The sequence below is a fragment of the Lepidochelys kempii genome, chromosome 14, assembly GCF_965140265.1.
Source record: "Lepidochelys kempii isolate rLepKem1 chromosome 14, rLepKem1.hap2, whole genome shotgun sequence".
Classification (NCBI taxonomy): Eukaryota; Metazoa; Chordata; order Testudines; family Cheloniidae; genus Lepidochelys; species Lepidochelys kempii.
The window spans coordinates 35356854-35374285 of record NC_133269.1 but is presented as its reverse complement, the minus strand read 5'-3'; the positions used below and the strand labels follow the sequence as shown (position 1 = coordinate 35374285).

The following is a 17432-nucleotide window of genomic DNA, read 5'->3' as shown; positions in this document are numbered from 1 at the left end:
TAATCACTCAATCTAATTTACTCATGTACAGAATCTACAGAATTGTCCTTCATTTCTTTCTCTCTGTCTTATCAAAGGTACTGTGCATAATTTCTTTCTATCAAGGTAACTAATGTTAATGAATGACTCATCTATCTGCCTGTCATTTTCAAAGGCACCTAAAATATCTTCATCTACAGGATTCTCTCTCGTCTCACTGAGATTTGAGAGTCCCACAGACACACCGGAGAATCTTTTTTGTCTAGAAGAACAGAAATTGGTCCAGCTGTGTTCCAGTAACGTGAGAGGTAAATCTAACCACATTAGCTGGCAGTGAAATGTAAGATTAGACGGGACCAGCTATGTGTATGGGCTGTTTGTTGTTGGTTTCTCTAGTGCCTTTTCGATAAACACTCTGGTATCTCATTCTCATTAGTGGGATGGCACTGTGTGAGGTAGGGAAGTGGGGACAAATATTGGGGTGCTCTTTAATAATCATTCGTAGGGCTGCATGTCTGTGACAATGGGAAAGAAGTCACAAACACTGTGATTTTCCTGTTTGTTCATGACTTTTTTTGTGTGTCCATGACTCACCCTGCAGAGGGGGCTCCTGCAGTGCCTGTCCTGAAGGGCTGGGCCCAGCCCCGCACTCCAGGCATTGCGACCAAGCATGCAGGGTCGCAGCACCGTTCAGGTGTGGCCCAGCTGCTCCTCTGGAGCGGACACAGCAGCTGCCAATGCCCGTTCCTGAGGTAAGTGTGGGACAGGGTGTCAGAATCACCAACCAGAGATGAGTAAGATCCAAGAGACCTGACACCTGATCTGTGTGCACACAGAGAGATGAGAAAGGGGATGGGGTGAAACTGATTGTGTATCTAATCTATCTATCTATCATGAGATACCATGCAAACCCCTGAGAGGTATCTAAATACATATGTGGTCTCAACAGGACCGAGCTATGGAGGAAAACCTAACTGCAATGACAGAGTTTATCTTTCTCGGCTTCTCAGACCTCCAGCATTTGCAGCCCCTTCTTTTTGTCCTCATTTTACTCATCTACCTCATCACACTGATAGGAAATAGCCTCATCATCGCTGTCATGGTTGCTGACCTGGCCCTCATCACCCCCATGTATTTCTTCCTCAGGAACTTGTCAGTCTTGGAGATCTGCTACACTTCAGTGGTCATCCCTAAGACCCTGACCAACCTCCTGTCAGAGAGGCAGGCTATCTCTTTCCTGGACTGTGCTTGCTGACTGTTATGTCCTATGACTAATACGTTGCCATATGCAACCCTATGCGTTACTCACTCATCATGAGCAGAAAGGTCACCCTAAGCTTGGCAGCTGTGGTGTGGCTCGTGGGCAACTTGGTGGCATGTGAGCAAATGGCAGCCATATTCATGTTACCCTTCCACAGACCAAATAAAATCAACCACTTCTTCTGCGATGTCCTCCCAGTGCTTAGGCTGGTGAGCACGGATACATCGCTCATCAATGCGATTCTTCCCTTCCTCACTATGGTGTTCACAATAGTCCCCTTAATCTTAATCATCACCTCCTATGAAAGCATCATCTGGACCATTCTGAAGATGCACTCAGGTGAGGGGAGACACAAAGCTTTCTCCACTTGCTCCTCACACCTAATCACAGTCATCTTATTCTACTGCAGCATCTTTATCACCTACATGAGGCCCAGTTCCAATGTCACTGTGGACACTGACCAAGCCCTCACCCTGCTCTACACGGTCATTATTCCGACATTCAACCCAATCATATACAGCCTGAGGAACAAAGAAGTCAAGGAGGCTCTGAGGAAATTCTTGACCAGGACTAACATTTCTGTGTTCTCATAAATACAGTTGTTTTTTCTGATCACTGAGCCCCATTAAAGTGTCTCAACTTGGGAGGTGTCACAAAGTGGGAAAATGTCTGTACTACTGCTTAAAATATGATGTATAATTTGGTTTCCCTTTTTAATTCTATATTGTCGTCTGGTTGAATGTGTAGGGTTAAAGCAAAGGAGGTTGTAAAGTGTGCTGTTAAGGAACTCATGAAAAGTAAAACAATGACTCAGATATTCAGCCTCTGAGGTACCCACTTCAGAGGGTTAAGACAACAATGGGCTGGGTCATCAACTGGGGGAAGAACCGACCTGGCTGGCACCATCCACAATAGGATGTTTTATTCTTCCTATGGCTAGGGCTAAGAATCAAAAGACCCTGAAAGTTAAAAAGGAAGTGGTCGGCTCTGCTGGAACCTGACAAAAAGACCCAGAGTCATCAGGGTAAAGAAAAACAGATAGACAGACTGAGGGTCAGGAACTGCAGTGGTCAAGCTATAACTTGGTGCCCAGAGACAACAGGAGACACCAAGGGTGGGTCACGTCTACCCAGGGGCTGGAGGGGAATGCCAAACGTAGGGGAGACAATGGGCCCTATAGGTATTCGTTATTTTTAAAATATGCTTCTTTAAGCACTGTGCACGATTTGGACAAATACTCCTGCTTCTGTGTCACTGCAAACAAAGCTGCAGGGCCAGGATCCCAAAGGGGAACTTTGGCAGAGTCCCAGCACAGCTGGACCTGAGAGGTAGTGGGGTGGGCATCTGGGAAGGGGGAAGCTGGAAACCCCGTCAGAACGTGGCTGGATTTCTGAATCCCACCCCAGAGAGAAGTAGAGGCATGAGCCGGCCACGTGGAAGGGGTTCATTCATGGGACTGGAGAAGGGTCTCAGAAGGAGGCAGCCTACCCAGGAGGCATCCAGAAGGGCAGGTCACATTTAAAGTCTGGGCTGTATTTTATTACATCCATGTTTTAGGAAAGATGTGGACAAATTGGAGAGAGTATGTAGGAGAGCAACAAAAATGATCAAAGGGTCAGAAAACCTGACAGCAAGAAAGGTTAAAGAAACTGGGCATCTTTAGTTTTGAGAAAAGAAGACTGAGGAGGGACCTGATAACAGCCTTCAAGTATGCTGATATAAAGAGGATGGTGATCTATGGTTCTCCGTGTCCATTGAAGATAAAACAAGAAGTAATGGGCTTAATCTGGGATATTTAGGTTATAGATTTGGGAAATCTTTCTAACTAGAAGGGGAGTTAAATTCTGGAACAGGCTTCCAAGGCAGGTTGTGGATTCCCCATCATTGGAGGTTTTTAAGAACAGGTTGGACAACACATCTCAGGGCTGCTGTAGGTTTACTTGGTCCTGTCTTAGCACAGGGGTCCGGACTCGATGACCTCTCGAGGTCCATCTCAGCCCTACATTTCTATGAATGTCTGACAACTACAACTGTCTAAATGACTTCTAATCTCCTACCAACAGCTTTTTCTGTAAAAAAAACAACAACAAACAAACAATAATAAAAACACCTGGGAAATTCACTGACAAAAACTTTATGAATGCAGAGTTATGGTTGTAGAGGGCCAGTGACATAGCATGCCTATGTGCTGTAGCAATTTTGTGGTTGTCACGTTCATCGAGACCTTTGTTTTGCATTGTAACCTCCTTGCTGGTTTAGAACATCCAGATGCTCATGAAAAAGAGGCCTATCCTGACAGCATCAGCCTTCTCTGAGCACTGCTGCCCCTGCTAGAGTGTGGAAAGCGCTCACAAGGAGAGAGCCATCACTGGCCATCAACGTGGACTGATTCTTCTATCCTGGAACAATGGGTTTTCTACTGGCAGGGCCGCTGACTTTGATTGACTCTCTACACAGAAGCAAACAGGGGTAGGATTTGGAGCCGGAAAATTCACTCAGCAAAAGCACCTGGAAACAGGATGTGGCTGAGAGATTCAGCATCACCTAAGGATGCTGACCAGAACCAGGTCTGCCAGGGGTGGTGAGATCAGACTGAGGGGGGTGCCTTGAGGACATTGTTTTCCTAAGTTCTGTACCTCTGGTGTTGTGTTGTAAAGTGTTTGTGTCTCTTGCTTTCTTGCTGCATTGTCCCTGAAGGATTTGTCTGGGCTGCCAGATGAGGCAGATTCCCACTGCCAGATGAGGGGGAATGGGTATAAGTAATTGGAGGATGGGAGGAATGAGACAGTTGTTTTGTGGTCTAAGCCAGGTGGACTGCAGACTCCCACTGCCCAAGAAGGGTGTCATGCATGGGGTCTGCACTTGGCAATATGCCTGAGAGAGACCCAGAGCTAGAGGCAATGACCAGTCACTATGCAGACTTGATAGAGGGGTTAGAATCTCATGGGAAACACAGTTTAGTTCTGAGTACAACAGACTGATGCCTGACCAGGGGGAGGGCAGGGCCAGGTTGTAACAGCACCCATTGAAATAAATGAGGCAGTTCACACTTCCGAGCTATTATGTCAGGCTCTCTGCATACTCAGGCAGACATTGCCACAGGGGTTTCACTCAAGTCATGTTTGCAATGTTGTCTTTGCAACCATAACATCTAGAGACTTAGGGCTAGATTCACAAGGGGGATTAGGTGCCTAACTGCCTAACTTAGGTTCCTAAGGCCAACATTTAGACACCATTGACATTCATGACAGGTTTCAGAGTAACAGCCGTGTTAGTCTGTATTCGCAAAAAGAAAAGGAGTATTTGTGGCACCTTAGAGACTAACCAATTTATTTGAGCATGAGCTTTCGTGAGCTACAGCTCACTTCATCGGATGCATACCGTGGAAGCTGCAGAAGACATTATACACACACAGAGACCATGAAACAATACCTCCTCCCACCCCACTGTCCTGCTGGTAATAGCTTATCTAAAGTGATCATCAAGTTGGGCCATTTCCAGCACAAATCCAGGTTTTCTCACTCTCCAACTTGATGATCACTTTAGATAAGCTATTACCAGCAGGAGAGTGAGTTTGTGTGTGTATGGGGGTGGGGGGGGGGTGAGAAAACCTGGATTTGTGCTGGAAATGGCCCACCTTGATTATCATGCACATTGTAGGGAGAGTGATCACTTTGGATAAGCTATTACCAGCAGGAGAGTGAGTTTGTGTGTGTGGTTTTTGGAGGGGGGTGAGGGAGTGAGAGAACCTGGATTTGTGCAGGAAATGGCCCACCTTGATTATCATACACATTGTGAAGAGAGTTGTCACTTTGGATGGGCTATTACCAGCAGGAGAGTGAGTTTGTATGTGTGTGTGGGGGGGGGGCGGAGGGTGAGAAAACCTGGATTTGTGCTGGAAATGGCCCAACTTGATGATCACTTTAGATAAGCTATTACCAGCAGGACAGTGGGGTGGGAGGAGGTATTGTTTCATGGTCTCTGTGTGTATATAATGTCTTCTGCAGTTTCCACGGTATGCATCCGATGAAGTGAGCTGTAGCTCACGAAAGCTCATGCTCAAATAAATTGGTTAGTCTCTAAGGTGCCACAAGTACTTCTTTTTATTGACATTCATGAAACCCCTGCTACCTTTCCTTATAGGTGCCTAATGTTCTCAGGTGCCTAAATTTCCACCAGTAAAGCCCCAGAGGCGCCTACATTTTTGTCAGTGGGCTAGTGGGAAGCCATCAAATTATTGACACAACTGAGCAGCTCAGCCCTGACTCCTGCCAACTCCGCAGTGGCATTTACAAACTTGGTTCTCCCTCAAGTATCTCACTTGTGGGGGTCTAATCTGGTAGGTGTTCTCAGGGGTCTCTCTCAATCTCCCCTGTTGAAGCTGTTCTACTCTGTGCATGTACTGAAATCTTCACTGGAGCAGGGAATGGAATGCGGGTATCCCGGGAGAACATCCTAGCAATTAGCTCTGTAGAGTCCTAGAGGGTGTAGAGAGAGTGGAAATAACTTTATAGACTAGTGGCTAATGCATTCCCCCGAGAGACCCAGATTTCACTCCCTGAGCCAATGAAGATTTGCACATGTCAATACAGACCCACAGACACAGTGTTGTAGCTGTGTCGCTATAGCATAGACACTTTCTTTGTCGGTGGAAGGAGTTTATCCATTGATGTAGTTAATCCACCTCTCTGAGAAGTGGTAGGTAGGTCAATGGAAGAATTCATCCTTTTACAAACTGGCCCCTGCTCGAGACCTCATGGCCCTGCCACATCCCGTCCCTGAAAAAGGCAGTGGAGAGGATTCTCCAGGCTGCCTAGAAGGGCTATGTGGGACACAGCCAATCAGGGTCCAGCAGGCTAGTCTAGGAATAGCTGCAGGGCCAGAGTGAGTTAGTTTCTTGCTGGAACTGGTGGAGTGTGAATGGTGTGCGGCTGGCCGAGGGAGCGAGAAGGAGCTCTAGGCTGGTAGCTAGGACCCTATTCAGACAAGGTAAGGGTGAAGAAGGTGCAGGGTTGTGGGGAAGTGGCCCAGGGAATTAAATCAGCAGTATGACTTAGATAAAGGGACACAGTGGATGGCTGCTATCAACAGGATCCCTGGGCTGGGATCTGGAGTAGTGAGCGGGCCTGGGTCCCCCCACCCCCATTAGCCACTGGGGGAGTAGTGGCCTGGACTTTGAGGCACCCCAGAAGGGGAACGGAACTCCATAGTGGCCCAGCAAGAGAGCTGGAGCCTGAAGCACCCAGAGATGGTGAGGACATTGCCTCCTGGGGAAAAGCCCTGGGCGTACGGCTCGACACCAGCACTAAGATCATTGATAGATTATGGGACTAATTAAGGACCTGAGCCCAAGGAGGGCTACAGGGAGAGAAAGTGCAAGCCTGCACACACTTGACCAAAGGCCCTTGCTAGGGGTGAGAGCCCCAACCCCATTACACCCCTGTTTTCAGTTGCTTATAACTTTGCCAAATTCTTTCTGTCAGACCTGTTAACATGGCCAAATTCCATTTGGGGGTGTTACTCTCTTCCTGCAGGTTCAAAGCAAAACTAAATTCTCTAGGCTCCAATTCACCCTGATCAAAATTTTTGTAAAGCACTTCTCACTTTTATATCTACATGTAATAATTTAGTCACACATCACAGGGTACAAATAAGTCCTATTGACTCCCTAAAGCATATGTGGTTCTTCCTGAAAGAGAGGCAGGAGTCAATTTGGAACTGGGAAAAGTGGTGGTATGCTACTGAAGCTCGATCAGCTGTGGAGGTGACTTGAATTCATAGAGTTCTTGGTCCTCCAATTTCTGGAACAGTCTAGGATAGACTGTAGGATGAAGTTAATAATGAGTGGCTTTTATAGTAGGAGGGCATTCTGTAGTTCTCTGCTAAGGCAAATGGAGTCTGGTGTCTCTGCTCACATCACACCCATATCCCAGTCTCCAACTAAAATACCATACTCTACCCCAAATTCAGTAAGCACTTTAAGTTTCTGCTGTCAAATGGTCAAAATAGAATTTGACATGAAGTTGCTCAAAGATTTGTAGCTGGGATTTTCAAAGGACCCCAGGGAGTTAGGCATCCGGCTTCCATTGGACGTAGTGCAAATCTAGCCAGGTGCCTAACTCCCTTAGGCCTCTTTGAAAATCCCAGTCTCAGTCCTTACCAGTAGGTAAACCAAGTTTGAAAATCTGACCCAATATGTCATCAGTAGCTTTCATAGTTATCACCCTATCTGAGAAGTAATGGAGCCAAAATTCATCCTTTGATTTAAATGATGCTAGAACAGAGATTTTTCTCTGGGGATTCCAAATGACCCATAAGAATTTTAGATGCTCAAACCTCTTTCTGCTCATAGCCCTACAGGGTCCTTTATCAGGGTCATATATGGAGAGTTTATTTCCCATCCATAGGGCTTAGATGCTTATTTCTGCAGAAATTGTCAAAGACACCAGAAAAGTTGCCATGATCTACACTCCACTCCAGAGAGCCACAATCTGGCTTTGGATGTCAGTGTGTATAGACATACATCAACGCGAACACGACTATTTCCAAATACAATTTATATCACCACTACACAGTACAGTCACAGGTATTTCACCAAAGAACAAACTGACAATATCTCCCTCCCATTTCCCCGGAATCCCACCCAAAGCAGCTTCATCTCTGAACACACAGCAGATGCTCTAGGGATGTGTTCTCAAGAGTCCTTTTAAAGAATATATATCTAAGTTCTCCTTCTAGGTCCCCATTGTTAGTAATGCAGAGCCAGCACCATTTATTTATTTGAACTGGTAGGTGAGAGACATTTCACATATTGCTGTAGCTATTGTAATGATTCTGAATCTTTCATGGATATTTTGAATCTCCTTCATCTCTCTCTCTCTCTCTCTCTCTCACACCATTTCTCGCTCTACTGAGTTGTATGAAACTTTCTGGTACTACGGGGAGCACAATTTCACTCTTCTGTAGTGTCTGAAGGGCACCAAAATTTTGAATATAAACTATTTATTTGTTGTGCTTTTGTTTCTGAATGTACAACTATCATAAATATAAAGGGAAGAGTAATCACCTTTAAAAACCCTCCTGGCCAGAGGAAAAATCCTTTCACTCGTAAAGCTGGGAGGAGGGAGAAAAACAAAGGGTCTGGGTCTGTCTGGGTGATGCTTTTGCCGGGGACAGAACAGGAATGGAGTCTTAGATCTTAGTAAGTAATCTAGCTAAATATGCTGTCATAAATATAAAGGGAAGGGTAAACCCCTTTAAAATCCCTCCTGGCCAGAGGAAAAATCCTCTCACCTGTAAAGGGTTAAGAAGCTAAAGGTAACCTCGCTGGCACCTGACCAAAATGACCAATGAGGAGACAAGATACTTTCAAAAGCTGGGAGGAGGGAGAAAAACAAAGGGTCTGTGTCTATCTGTGTGATGCTTTTGCTGGGGACAGAACAGGAATGGAGTCTTAGAACTTAGTAAGTAATCTAGCTAGGTATGTGTTAGATTATGATTTCTTTAAATGGCTGAGAAAATATCTGTGCTGAATAGAATGACTATTCCTGTCTGTGTGTCTTTTTTGTAACTTAAGGTTTGGCCTTGAGGGATTCTCTATGTTTTGAATCTAATTACCCTGTAAGGTATTTACTATCCTGATTTTACAGAGGTGATTCTTTTTACTGTTTCTTCTATTAAAATGTTTCTTTTCAAGAACTGAATGCTTTTTTCATTGTTCTAAGATCCAAGGGCTTGGGTCTGTGGTCACCTATGCAACTTGGTGAGGATTTTTACCAAACCTTCCCCAAGAAGTGGGGTGCAAGGGTTGGGAGGATTTTTGGGGGAAAGACGTTTCCAAATGATGCTTTCCTAATAAAAATAAACCCAGATAAATGTTTGGTGGTGGCAGTGGAAGTCCAAGGGCAAAGGGTAAAATAGTTTGTACCTTGGGGAAGTTTTAACCTAAGCTGGTAAAAGTAAGCTTAGGAGGTTTTCATGCAAGTCCCCACATCTGTACCCTAGAGTTCAGAGTGGGGAAGGAACCTTGACAACAACTAACTTGCAAACATGAGAGAGTACAATCTTTCAGATTTAGGTAAGGAGAAAACGAATGGATCCCGATATCAGTTGGTCTCTCTCACTTTGCTGAAAATCTGGAAACATAAAATAGATCAAAATAAAACATAGGGTGATTCTATCTATCTTTTACTAATGTTTTTAATAAAAGCATTCATCATCGTCATCTTCACCATCACCATCATCTCTGTCTCAGCAGTCAGTATCTATCTATCTATCAGAATCAGGTGGGTAGCTAGCTCTTATCATAATATTATTTTCCCATTTATCTTTTTGTGTGTTTCCTTCTGTCTTTATCTATCTATTAGACTATTTGTCTCTCCGTTAGAATATTCAAAACTTTCTGGTGTTGTGGAGAGCAGAATCTGGCTCTTCTTTAAAGTCTTGTATTAACCTACCATGCCATTGAGGGGCATGTAGAGTTCATATATGCAATCATGAAAAACTGCAATTTTTGTCATTTAGCTAAGCTGAAAACAAATGGATCCCAATACCAAGTGGACCGCCATATTTTGCATGGAGGAAATATAAAGCAGTTAAAGAAAGAATAAAATGATTGTATATTTTATTAATTAAAAATAAGTTATACTTCTCATCATTCTTTCTCTCTCATCAAATTATTTACACTCCATCTACATGCATCTCTTTCTCTGTCTCTTAAAATGTCTGAGTTAATTGAAATTTACAGTTATTGTGGAGGGTAGAATCTGGCTCTTCAGTTGAAAGACATGTAACCTACTATGCCTTTGACATAAATTTAATACTTAAACATTAAAAAAGGATAACAGCATATTTTGAATGAAATCTGGAAATGTATAGCAGCTAAAGAAATGAAGATTAGATTGTTTTTATATTTTACCAGCTAGTGGTAATAATCTGTCTCTCCACTGTCAGTGTTTTCATGGTACCATGCCTCTGACTGTAGTATTAGATTTACAGTCCATGAAGATTAAAGTCCTTTATTTATCACTTGAATATGTGTGGCATGGTCCATGGAAGGGCAAACTTTCCCCAATACACAGGCACTAGCCCTGGCTAAGGGAAAGACTGGTATCTAAGAGTTAAAGCAAAGATGGTGAATCAGGAGCTTTCCTATGTCCTCCTTCAGGTACTCGTAAAGATGTGTGATCTACCAATGAGGGAAGGATTCTTGAGTTCTATCCGAAGCTCAGAAAGGGAGTGGGCTCTACTGTTTAGTGATTGGGGAGACTCAGAATCAGGACTCCTGGGTTCCGTTCTCAACTATGAGAGGTGAGTAGGGTCTATTGGTTAGAGAAGTAGAGCTTGGGAGTCAGCACTCCTGGTTTCTATTCCAAGCTTTGGGTGGTGAGCGGGGTCTAGTGGATTAGCACAGGGGGCTTGGAGACAGGTCTCATGGATTGTATTGCAGGCTCTGGGAGGGAGTGTAGTGTAGTGGTTAGAGCAGTGACGTCTAGGAGCCACGAGCATTCCTCAGCCCTGGAAATGGTGTGTGCTCTAGCAGTGACATTGCTGGGATATCCAGAAGGCAAGCAGGTTCTAGGGGTTTGTCAAGGTTCCTTCCCCACTCTGAGCTCTAGGGTACAGATGTGGGGACCTGCACAAAAGACCCCCTAAGCCTATTCTTACCATCTTAGGTTAAATGCTGTCACCACCAAAGTGTTACACGAAGGACAGGGGAAATGCCCACTTGAAAACGTCTCCCCCACAAAATATCCCCCCAAGCACTACACCCCTTTCCTGGGGAAGGCTTGATAAAAATCCTCACCAATTTGCATAGGTGAACACAGACCCAAACCCTTGGATCTTAAGAACAATGAAAAAGCAATCAGGTTTAATTAAAAAGAAGAATTTTAATTAAAGAAAAAGTAAAAGAATCACCTCTGTAAAATCAGGATGGTAAATACCTTACAGGGTAATCAGATTCAAAACATAGAGAATCCTTCTAGGCAAAACCTTAAGTTACAAAAAGATACAAACCAGGAACATGCATTCCATTCAGCACAACTTATTTTATCAGCCATTTAAACAAAACAGAATCTAACGCATACCTAACTAGATTGCTTACTAACTCTTTACAGGAGTTCTGACCTGCATTCCTACTCTGGTCCCGGCAAAAGCATCACACAGACAGAGAAGACCCTTTGTTCCCCCCTGCTCCAGCTTTGAAAGTATCTTGTCTCCTCATTGGTCATTCTGGTCAGGTGCTGGTGAGGTTATCTTAGCTTCTTAACCCTTTACAGGTGAAAGGGTTTTTCCTCTGGCCAAGAGGGATTTAAAGGTGTTTACCCTTCCCTTTATATTTATGATAGGGTTAGATCAGGGTCATGGAATCAGGATGCCTAGCCTCTATTCCTGGATCTGAGAGGGAAATGGGATCTAAGGATTAGTGGGAAGAAATTCTAGACTCCTGGTTCTGCCAGTGACCAAACTAAAATATGCAAATTCTTGTATCATAACTCCTTTTTCCTTGTTTATAGACCATTCTCCTCTCTGCTGCAGCTAAGTGAAGATGTGGTCATGGAGAATCAAACCACACCAACTGAATTCATCCTTCTTGGATTTCATAATATTCAGGGGTTACGTTTCCTACTTTCTTGGGTTATCTCCATCATCTACATCTTCACCATCTTGGGGAACATTCTCATCATCTTCCTCTCCTTGGTGGAACCACGTCTCCAAACCCCAATGTACTTCTTCCTGGGAAACCTCTCCCCCCTAGATGTCTGCCAGACCACCACCACCATCCCCCAGATGCTGGTGCACCTCCTCTCAGGCAGGAGAAGTATCTCCTATGCAAGGTGTGCAGCACAACTCTACTTCTTCCTTTTTTTGTGGGTGCTGAGTGCGTCTTGCTGGCCACCATGGCGTATGACTGCTACGTGGCCATATGCAAACCCCTGTGCTACATGCTGCTCATGAACAGGAAGTTTTGTGTTCTGCTGGTGTCAGGCTCCTGGCTTAATGGCACACTCAGTGCAGCCTTGCACATGTTCCTTACCATCCGCCTGCCTTTCTGTGAGGCCAATGGGGTCAACTGCTTCTACTGTGACATCCCACCCCTGCTGACTCTTTCCTGTGGAGACATCTCATTCAATGTCACTATTATACTGGTCTCCAGCATCTTCTTGGGGTGGATCCCCACCCTGTGCATCGAACTTTCATATGGATACATTGTTTCAAGGATACTGAAAATACATTCCCCTGAGGCGAGGAGCAAGGCCTTTTCCACCTGTGTGTCGCATCTCACAGTGGGGGAGGTTTAGGTTGGATATTAGGAAAAACTTTTTCACTAGGAGGGTGGTGAAACACTGGAATGCGTTACCTAGGGAGGTGGTAGAATCTCCTTCCTTAGAAGTTTTTAAGGTCAGGCTTGACAAAGCCCTGGCTGGGATGATTTAATTGGGGATTGGTCCTGCTTTGAGCAGGGGGTTGGACTCTTGGAGGGGAATGGGTCTAGGGGTTGGAGCAGCATATTTGAAGCCCCAGGACTGTTGCAAAGAGCTTTCATATCTATGGATGAAAACTTTTATAGGGGTGCAAAGTGTTATTATTAAATGTGGAGGTCAATCACTAGGAAAGTCTGAGAAAGGATCCAACAACAGAACATTACAATTAAACTGAACCTTAATTTATAAACATAATGTTAGTTGCTGTGTGGCCTTGAACGTGTTTCACATATTTACGAAAGATGTGGACAAATTGGAGAGAGTCCAAATGAGAGTAACACAAATGATAAAAGGTTTAGCAAACCTATGCTATGAGGAATGGTGGACCTATGAGGAACGGTGAAAAAAACTGGGCATGTTTCGTCTTTAGAAAAAAAGACTGAGGGGGACCTGATAACAGGCTTCCAATATGTTAATGGCTCATCTAAAGATGAGAGGGATCAACTGTTCTCCATGCCCACTGAAGGTAGGAGAAGAAGCAATGGGCTTAGTCTGCAGCAAGGAAGATTTACATTAGCTATTAGGAAAAGCTGTCTAACTCTCAGGGGAGTTGACCTCTGGAACAGGCTTCCAAGGGAGATTGTGGAATCCCCGTCATTGGGGGATTTTAGGAACAGGTTGGACAGACACCTGTCAGGTCTGGTCTAGGTTCATTTGGTCCTGCCTCAGCACAGGTGGCTGGACTTGATGACCTCTCAAGGTCCCTTCCAGCCCAACATTTCTATGATTCTATGATATATATTTGACTAAAAAAAATGAAATTTTGGGCCAGTCCTTCCAACTATTTAAGCATGTGGGCTCAGATTTCCAAGAGAGCCTAAGGGAGTTAGGCACCCAACTCCCATTGATTTTTCAATGAACTCCGTTATAACCCCTTTGAAAATCAAAGCCATAAATAATTGTCTGATTGACTTACATCCTCTCCCCTCCTGCCAATGCACATGAATCCCTTCACTACACGGGAGTAAGAGTCCACAGGCCTGTAAACTCCTCTGCCGTGTTTCATTTGTTACAGAACTTTGATGCTCCATCCCTGATATGGGTGCATATTAGTAGTGGATGAATTGAACATTCCCTATTACCTAACTCCCCCAAAGGCTGAGGCTTGAGTTTTCATGGGAGTTATTTCTCATTAACTTATACTAATTATGTCAATTTCCCTCTGCTTCTGTGTACTATTTAATCCTGTTATATGTATTTTTCTTCTCTGCAAAATGTGTGGGGTATATTTTGTCTAAAAGGGTGTTACATAAAATAAAATTGATTTCATATTATTCTTATCTATCTAATCTCTCCTATCTATGCCATCAAGAAATAAGGTGTGCATTTTTAACAGTGAGAGTAATTAACCATTGGAACAATTTACCAAGGGTTGCGGTTCATTCTTCATCAATTTTTAAATCAAGATGGGATTTTTTTTTTCTGAAAAGATCTCTAGAAATTATTTTGGGCAGTTCTCTGGCCTGTGCTATACAGGAGGTGAGACTATGGTCCCTTCTGGCCTATGAATCCATAGCTTCTTATATGACTCCCATCACCATAGTATCTGGGCACCTCACTAGTAGCTCAGAGAATGCAGTGAGGTTTTTCCATTACACATGGGTCTATTTTTATTTGGGAGGCGTCTAGCATTTTGGAGCCCTGATCTGAGCACAGAATTTCCGGGGTGGGGGAGGGTATCCTCATACTCAGGCAAAGAGGGGCTATCCCATCCCTGCTATAGGAGAAGAGGCATTGGGGAAAGAGAGGCCTACAGCTGAGCAAGTGCTATTTCCCTAGAGCTGTTTATAGAGGGAATATTCTCTCTCTGCTCTGAGTAGGCCAGACAGCGAGAGACCAAGCGCGAGAATGACTCTGTAGCCTGCTGGTTAGAGCGCTCAGCTGGGAGACCCAGAATCCAGTCCCCCTGCTCCAATGACTTTCATTATTTATCCACACTGGAATGACTCCAACAGGAGAGACTGAGTGAGCCCCTGGTCAGAATATCCCATAGTGTAGTGGTTCGAGAAGTGGCAGAGCCCTGTTCAAATCCCTTCTGCCACTCAGGTGCATGGGGGATGTGAAGCTGGGATCTTCCATATCCCAGGTGCGTATCATAACCACTAGGCTAAAAGTTATGGGGGAGCTCCTCCTTCCCTGGCTTGCAAAAAAACATCTTCAGTGCTGAACTCCCTGAGAGGGATGGGCTTAGCACACATTCCTCTCCTTGTCATCTCCCATTGGTTACCTTAGCTGGCTCCCCTACCAGTGTTCTGGCTTTTGCAAATTCCATTCTGAGGCACCTATTGCACAGGTAGCCTGAGAGCTGAACTCAGCCTTTGTGAATCCCAAACTCCCAGTAGTTTTCTAGGCACCTAGAAGTTAGGCCTGGTGATACTCAGTGTCCCCATGCCTAATTTGTGAAGCTAGCCCCTAGTTCTTCTGGATGGTGCCAGGCAGACAGTCCAGGAGCCTGCCTTACCCCAAGTGACCCCGAGAAGCACGGCACAGCGTTAGCCCTCCCTGTGTCGGCACACAAGGATCTGTGGACTCCAGCACCCACTGCAACGCTAAAACTCCACCAGAGGCAGGGGGTAGTTGGGCCACAGCTATGGTCCCTCTCCCCACAACAGCAGTGGGCCTAGATGACCATTTGTGGTCCCCTGTTGAACAGGGTAACAAATCACAGAATCATAGAAATGTTGGGTTGGAAGGGACCTCCTGAAGTCATCAGTTCCAGCCCCTGTGATGAGGTAGGACCAAAGAAACCTAGACCAGCTGTGACATAGCTCTGTCCTTGCCTCCATGGGTCCCGCGTTTCCTGGCAGATTTTGCTAGCCTCGGAGGCTCACTGTGACCCTCCACATAACCCTTCTCTCTCTAGAGACAAGGGTCACAGTCTACTAAGCCATTTTCATCATAAATGAGTGAGGGAGTTGAGGAGCAATTATCCTTCCTTGCACAGTCTCTGTTGTCTCCCAGTCTCAGTGATTAATCAGGGGGCAAAGGTGTGTGTATGGGGGGAAGGGAGCCCAGGCCCACCCTCTACTCCGGGCTCCAGCCCAGGGACCCTATTAGTATCATCTATGGCAGCTGACCTTTTAGAAACATGACATGTACAATTCCCTGGGCTACTTCCCCCACAGCAGCCCTCACTTCCTCAAGCTCCACTTCATCCTTACCTCAGGGCCTCCTTCCTTGTGCCTGATATGGTGTGTACTACTCAGTCTCTCCAACAGTGCAACTTCCTCCCACAGCTCCTGACATGCACACCCACCTGACTAACTGGGAGGCTTTTAACTAGTTTCAGCCAGCCCCTGATTGGCTTCAGGTGTCCCAATCAATCTAGCATTCTCCCTGACTTCTGGAAAGTTCTTAATTGGCCCCAGGTGTCTTAACTGACCTGGAGCAGCCGCCATTTAATTTATCCTTGTACCAGGGATCTGTTTAGCTTGGAGCTAATATATCTATCTCCCACTGCTTTTCGATAGCCATCGGGCCTTGCTCCATCACACAGCCCTGTCATGTGTTTGTCGAACCTGTTCTTAAAAACCTCCAGTGGTGGGGATTCCACAGCCTCCCTTGGAAGCCTATTCCAGAGTTTAACTGTCCTTAGAGTTAGAATGTTTTTCCAAATATCTAATCTAAATCTAAGCTCATTACTTCTTGTCCTACCTTCAGTAGAGATGGAGAAGCTTACAAGAAGTGGAAGGTTGGACATATGACCAGGGAAGAGTATAAAAATATTGCTCGGGCATGTAGGAATGAAATCAGGAGGGCCAAATCGCACCTGGAGCTGCAGCTAGCAAGAGATGTCAAGAGTAACAAGAAGGGTTTCTTCAGGTATGTTGGCAACAAGAAGAAAGCCAAGGAAAGTGTGGGCCCCTTAATGAATGAGGGAGGCAACCTAGTGACAGAGGATGTGGAAAAAGATAATGTACTCAATGCTTTTTTTGTCTCTGTCTTCACGAACAAGGTCAGCTCCCAGACTGCTGCGCTGGGCATCACAACATGGGGAATAGATGACCAGCCCTCTGTGGAGAAAGAGGTGGTTAGGGACTATTTAGAAAAGCTGGATGTGCACAAGTCCATGGGGCCGGACGAGTTGCATCCGAGAGCGGTAAAGGAATTGGCGGCTGTGATTGCAGAGCCATTGGCCATTATCTTTGAAAACTCGTGGTGAACCGGGGAAGTCCCGGATGACTGGAAAAAGGCTAATGTAGTGCCAATCTTTAAAAAAGGGAAGAAGGAGGATCCTGGGAACTACAGGCCAGTCAGCCTCACCTCAGTCCCTGGAAAAATCATGGAGTAGGTCCTCAAAGAATCAATCCTGAAGCACTTGCATGAGAGGAAAGTGATCAGGAACAGTCAGCATGGATTCAGCAAGGGAAGGTCATGCCTGACTAATCTAATCGCCTTCTATGATGAGATTACTGGTTCTGTGGATGAAGGGAAAGCAGTGGATGTATTGTTTCTTGACTTTAGCAAAGCTTTTGACACGGTCTCCCACAGTATTCTTGTCAGCAAGTTAAAGAAGTATGGGCTGGATGAATGTACTATAAGGTGGGTAGAAAGTTGGCTAGATTGTTGGGCTCAATGGGTAGTGATCAATGGCTCCATGTCTAGTTGGCAGCCGGTGTCAAGTGGAGTGCCCTAGGGGTTGGTCCTGGGGCCGGTTTTGTTCAATATCTTCATAAATGATCTGGAGGATGGTGTGAATTGCACTC

At 45.1% G+C, this 17432-nt stretch overlaps 2 pseudogenes; both read left to right on the top strand.

The window, feature by feature from the left end:
• Positions 1 to 937: 937 nt before the first annotated feature.
• LOC140897479 (olfactory receptor 10A7-like) lies at positions 938 to 1833 on the top strand (annotated as a pseudogene).
• A 9964-nt stretch (positions 1834 to 11797) lies between these two features.
• Positions 11798 to 12543, top strand: LOC140897478 (olfactory receptor 5V1-like; annotated as a pseudogene).
• Positions 12544 to 17432: the final 4889 nt, after the last annotated feature.